Raw genomic sequence first — 6,000 nt, forward strand, 5'->3', positions numbered from 1 at the left:
CTCATTCTACAAACCCTAGAGTCAATCTGGAAAAAATAATACCACACCTTTGGCTATCTATCTACTTGACTTTAAAAAAAAGAAGATTTGAAGAAAAAAGCTGGCAACTACTAACAAAGAGAAGCTATGTAACAAACAAATGACAGAAATACAAAGACAAGAAAATAGTAGTGTTTATTAAAAAATTAAGCCACCAGTAGACTTACTGAAATGTCGAAGTCAGCAGCTAAAAAAGCCCAATAAGAAAATGTCAATCAAAACCCATTTTCACTTAAAAGTATTTACACTTCCTTCTATGCATGCAAAAATACCTTTTTAAGGCAAACAGGTGTTTCAGATCATGGAAACAATACTTTAAGTGCTGAAAAGCATTATAGGAAGATGCTAGAGTCACTTTCACATAATTGCTGGTTTACTTCTCCAGTAAAAGACATAATGAGCATCATCTCTAGACCTTGAGATGTGTTAAAATAATCAAATATTTTGGGAATCCCAGTCTCTTGGGAACAAGATGCCATTCCTGCATCAAATGTAATCTAAATCTAACCTGAGGTGCTAAAGAAAAACACCTGTTCGCAATTTTGATATGGCTAACCCAAGATTTAAAAAAAAAAACAACTTGAAAAGTTCCTCCTCTTTGCTGAACTGTTACCCAAACTCTAAATACACTTCAGCTCCTGCAATCCATACAGAAACACAAAAATAATAAAATACAACTGATGCAATTGTTGGCTCTTGCCTACTTTATATGCGACATAAAACTTCATTTACTATTCATTTTGACCTTCCAACATGAGAGGTCAAGAAACCAGCTTTAGGGAAACAAAATTAATCCAAAGATTCAGCTTAAAAAAAAAAACAAAACACTTTCTTTAAAATATTGACCATGCAACAGAACAAAACCACTCAGAATAGTGCAGTAAATATGCAAAATAGTCTTTAAAAAAAAAAAAAGTTAAGGAGTTGTAGTACAGAAAATATTAAAGCTTTAAGAACTTAAGAAGCACCAACAGGTCAGTTGTTCAGGACAAGCCATGTAGCAAATTCAGATATCAGGTGGCATTGTACCTGCATGTGGAAGCCTGACAAAACCAGAATTTACCTAGGTATATCCATCAAACAGGTATTGTATACCTGAAGCTAAGAATTTTATTAGTTTTGTTAATACTCTTAATGCTGTCTGCCTATGAAGATACTGCATGTTACATAAGAGAGAGAAAACAGTAAATAGAATGTGCACAGGAAAGAAAATTATCCCACTTCCTCTACCAGTAAATGATACTGTTGAATATCCAAATGCACTGTTCTAGACTTGTGATACTGGAACTACTGGACATTAAGTGGCAAAAACATTGGATCAGACATAACAAACAGAGGTTTCTCAACCCTTGAAAGAATAATCCTTGTTATTCTTTCAAGGCAAATTTGGAGCATCTGACACTAAGTACATCCACTGCAGTAGCCACCTCCAAACAGAAACAGATGATATGCATCATGATGCCAAGGCCATTTTACCTCAAATGTATCACTCAGTGGTTATATTTCTATTACTCTTTCCATTTACATGATTAAAGAAACTTTAAAAAGCAACTGTCTGTAACTAACTCAGAATTACTTTTGCCAGTTCTTACTGTCAAACTGGCACTTTACCTTTTCATCGTCACTTTGCTTAACTATCATTTTTCTGGTCTTTATTTCTAAAATCCTTTTTGATGGTTAGAAGTTGTTTTCAATTGACCTTTAAAAATTTTTTTGGACATAAATCCTAAATGGATTTTACATTTGGCATAAAACAGCTTTCTACCTTCTTTACTTACTAGGGCCCTCAGGATTCCTGTACAAACAGCACTAATTAATCCTCTTGATTTTTCCAAGCTTCTAAAACGAAGAATTTCAAACCTGTTCAGTCACCTATTTTATTCCTATTTATTTAATTTAATTAAAAATGTGATCCAAGATCACAAGCTGACTAACGAACCATCTTTTCCCAAAATTTTCACACTGCTTACCTGAGAGCAAGTCTAAGGTCATTCAGTGCTTATTGGGCAAGCTTACAGCAGCTGTATGCAAGATCTGGATCATTTGTGTGTCTAAATGATGCCATCATCTGTATCTCTTGGCTGTTCAGCCTGGAGAAGAAGCTCCAGGGAGACCTCGCTGTGGCTTTTCAGTATTTAAAGGGAGCTTATAAAAAGGAGGGAGAGTAACTTTTTACACTGCAGAGAGTGATTGAACAAGGGGGAATGGATTTAAACTACAAGAGGACAGAATCAGATCAGACCCCAGGAAGAAATTCTTTACTCAGATGGTGGGGAGGGCACAAAAGGTTTGCTGAGAAAAGTTGTGGGTGCCTCAGCCCTGGCAGTGCTCGTGGCCACTGGATGGGGCCAGGGGCAACCTGGTCCAGGTAAATGGTGTTCCTGCCCATGGCAGGGACGTTGGAACCAGATGATCTTTAAGGTCCCTTCCAACACAAACCATTCTGTGATTCTACAGCCTAAGAAAGAAATCCATCTGTGACATAATTCCTGACAGTATCTCTCAGTAAGTGATATTCTTATACAAATCCAACTCCTGTGGTTGATAACAGACACCATCAAAAGCTTTATAATTTTCTTGTCTCAAAGCAATGATACACTTGACTATTTCTCTTCATCCACAGTCACTTCCTGCTGCTTTACAGTCCATCACATCATTCACATCCTACGTAATTCTGTCACATTTATTTCCTATATCTGAGCAGTATTATCTATTTTATCAACACTGAGCAGGACGATTACTTCTAAACATTTCCTTTACCCTGTGTTTGCTTTCGCATCCTCCAATATGGAATCATACAATGACTTGGCTTGGAAGGGACCACACACACAATTTTGTTCCAACCCTTGCCATGGCCAGGGACACCTTAAACCAGACCAGGCTGCTCAGAGCCCCATCCAAACTGGCCTTGAACACCTCCAGAGATGGGGCACCCACAGCTCTCTGGGCAACCTGTTCCAATACCTCACCAACCACAGTGAAGATTGTTTCCTAACATCTAATCCAAATGTACTCCCTTTCAATTTGAATCTGTTCCCCCTTGTCCTCTCACTACATTCTCTTGTAAATAGTCTTTCCTGTAAGTTCCCTTCACGTACTGAAAGCACACCGGTTCATCAGCCCGAATAGTTTCTGATGGTGCACAAGCATCACTCCCTACAGACCTCACCCCACCCGCAACCTGAGTAAAACCTCTCTGCTGACTGTGCCTGATATTATCAATTTCATATGCCCAAGGAAACGCCATGAAATCCCTCCATCTCCCACACAATAAACAAACAGTGATTGGCTTCCAAAGCATCCCTTCTTTTCCTTAAAACCACAGCCGGGCCGCCAAGCTCAGCTCTCCTGTAGTGCCACCACCCTGCGCACCTGCGGGCAGCGCGCACGGCACCGCACACACGGCACTCCTGGCGGAAGCGGAGCACACGCAGACAGACTCACAGACGCACACACGCAGACAGACACACCGCCATCCCCGCTATCGGCCATTTACACACCGGGTGCCTGGCAAACGAGGCCCCGCGGAGCGCAGCCCCAGCCCGGCCCAGCGCGGCCGGCCGCGCCCTGCCCCTGCCCCGGCCCCGGCCCCGCTCCCGCCGCCGGCCGCCCGGCGAAGGGAAGCACAGGGAAGGGGGGGAGCCAAGCCCCTTCCCTCCCCTTCCCACCCCCGTGCTCCGCAGCTCACCTTCCTTCTCCGAGGCGGCGGCGGCGGCTCCTCCCCCCGCGCCGGCGGGCCAAGCGAAGATGCTGCCGCGCTCGGGCGCCTCCTCACCGCCGAGCCCGCAGGGACAGGGGAAGGGGAGGGAAGCGGCTGGCACCTCCCAGGATCCACCCACTGCAGCTGCGCCCGGGGAGCGGCCGCCGCTGTCCTCGGGCCCGCGGCAGGGCCCCGCGGCTGAGGGGCAGAGCTGCGGGGAGGCTGGAGCTCGGCCGGGGCCGGGCCCCGGGCGTGACATGGCTGCGCTGGGAAGAGTCGTGCCCAGGGCGACACCACCCCTTCCCGCCTCGGAATCACGGGATCCATGAGCTTGGAGAACACCTCTGAGCTCCTGAGCCCAGCCTGTGACCCGGCACCACTGTGACAGCTGGACCGGGGCACCGAGTGCCACATCCAGTCTTTCCTTAAACACCTCCCGGGACGGTGCTTCCAGCATCCCTGGGCAGCCCGTTCCAGGCTGTTGCCTGGGCCAAAATACATGTGTCAAGCACACACGGAAAGACACATGGTCAAAGGGGAATGTCAAATATTGCTATGCTGTTCCAACCCGCAATAATTTGATTTTTTTTTTTCCCAAAGGAAGTGAGGAGGTACTAAGTATTCTCTATCTCCTATGGCTTATGTTTAAAATTAGGCACCCCCAAAGAAGATACACTTGATTAGGCACCCCCAAAGAAGATACATTTGATAGGTTTTTCTAAAAGCAATAACCTGGCTGTTATGCCTGGTTGTGTCCCTTACCTTGTGTGACAATTGCCTGCTGTTTTGCTGTGGGAAATACTCAGAGACCCTTGCTGCCATATCCATGATATTGTTACATTATTGCACTGGAGACCTTATTCAGAAGGAGAAAGTTTGCTCTGGAGCTAAGGAACGCCCATCAAAAATTCAATTTCTTTATGACCTCAGTTTTTCTTGTGGGAATGACAGCTTCATAAGGATGTTTTGACATTTTAAAGATTGATGTACTCAGATGCGAGCCTTTGGCTGTCCAAAAAGGAGGTTTGTGTGAGTACCTAAAGTTGCAAAAACCTCTCCTTACAGTTACCAAAGGAGCAGAGGTCCCATACTTGTATGTTCTCCGTACTTGCTCTGTTGATGATGTCCCTAAATCTACAAGCAATAGATGTGGATCTACAAGCAGACAAAATGCATTCTGAAACATTTAGCTAAAGGATTGAGTTCAGTGAACAACAGCTGAATGCCAGAGCATGTAGAAGTGAAAAAGGCTAGTTTCATTCATGAATGTGCCAAGACACGAATCAACAGTAATTGAAAGGTAATTTGCATCTAGTAATTAGTATTTTAGGCCAGTTATTAAGATGCTGCATATAATGCAAATACATATGGATAGGGATGGTGAAAGTGGGATAGGCTGCATGAAGATGATCAATGGTTTGAAAATAAGACACAGCTAAAGGGATTATTTGTTTAGCTTATTGGAAAGAGTTTAAAGGTAATTGCCATTTATGCCTTCCTTACAATGAGAAAATATTAGGTACTGAGTGGCATTTTAATTTAATGGAAAAGAAAAAACCATAATAAAAAGCAGTGGAGCTATATTAAAGCCTCAGGAGTTCAAACAAGAAATGGTGCACAAATTTCTGACAGTGAAAGTGGAAAGTGGCTTCCATTATTTATGCCTTCAAGTAAAAACCTGATCCAGTTATTTCTGCCTTTCCTTACATGCCATTTGTTGAACTCCTGCCTCATTTTCTTCCTTTCATTTGAACTATCCCTGGGTTGTTTTTCTTCTTTCTTAAATGTAATGCCAAATTTAGAACTCAGCAGCAATGAATGAAAGGGAACTGGAATGGAAAGGAATGCTCATTGCAGGGGGGTTAGTCTAGATGACCTTTAAAGGTCCCTTCAAACCCAAAACTATTCTATGATTGTATGATTCTAATATGTGCCTGTCTCATCTTGCAAGCAGCTTGTAGATCCTTCCAATATTTCAATTAATGACTAGGATGGTGCTCATTCCATTTCTGTTTGACATGAAGCCAGGAAGGACTGATGGTGCACTGCAAGGCAGTCCAGTTTGACTTGTACAGTAGCATCACATCAAAACAGGTAAACCTCATACTGGGATGTCAAAAAATAGTATCTTAAGGCAGAAAAGAAATGTTACCAGGTTGTGAGAAAATGCTACTGCAAAGAGTAAGGAGAATTTTTGATCACTGCATCAGGATCAGGAAAAATATTGAAGCAAAAGAGATTCAGCTTTGGCAATAGGGAAA

At 43.2% G+C, this 6,000-nt stretch overlaps 1 protein-coding gene across 6 annotated transcripts in view; it reads right to left on the reverse strand.

Annotated features, from left to right (window-relative positions):
* Positions 1 to 3,851, reverse strand: part of RCBTB2 (RCC1 and BTB domain containing protein 2) — a 33,468-nt gene extending 29,617 nt beyond the window's left edge. The window contains exon 1 of one of the 6 annotated variants that reach the window (XM_039716612.1): positions 3,728 to 3,851. The gene's annotated coding sequence lies outside the window, so the exon portion shown is untranslated. Of the gene's footprint in view, positions 1 to 2,009; positions 2,029 to 3,411; positions 3,431 to 3,539; positions 3,599 to 3,727 lie in introns of those variants that run through there. The other 5 variants (XM_039716610.1, XM_039716611.1, XM_039716613.1 and 2 more) reach the window with 5 other exon arrangements.
* Between the last annotated feature and the right edge of the window lie 2,149 nt (positions 3,852 to 6,000).

The sequence above is a fragment of the Passer montanus genome, unplaced genomic scaffold, assembly GCF_014805655.1.
Source record: "Passer montanus isolate IOZ18808 unplaced genomic scaffold, ASM1480565v1 scaffold36, whole genome shotgun sequence".
NCBI lineage: Eukaryota > Metazoa > Chordata > Aves > Passeriformes > Passeridae > Passer > Passer montanus.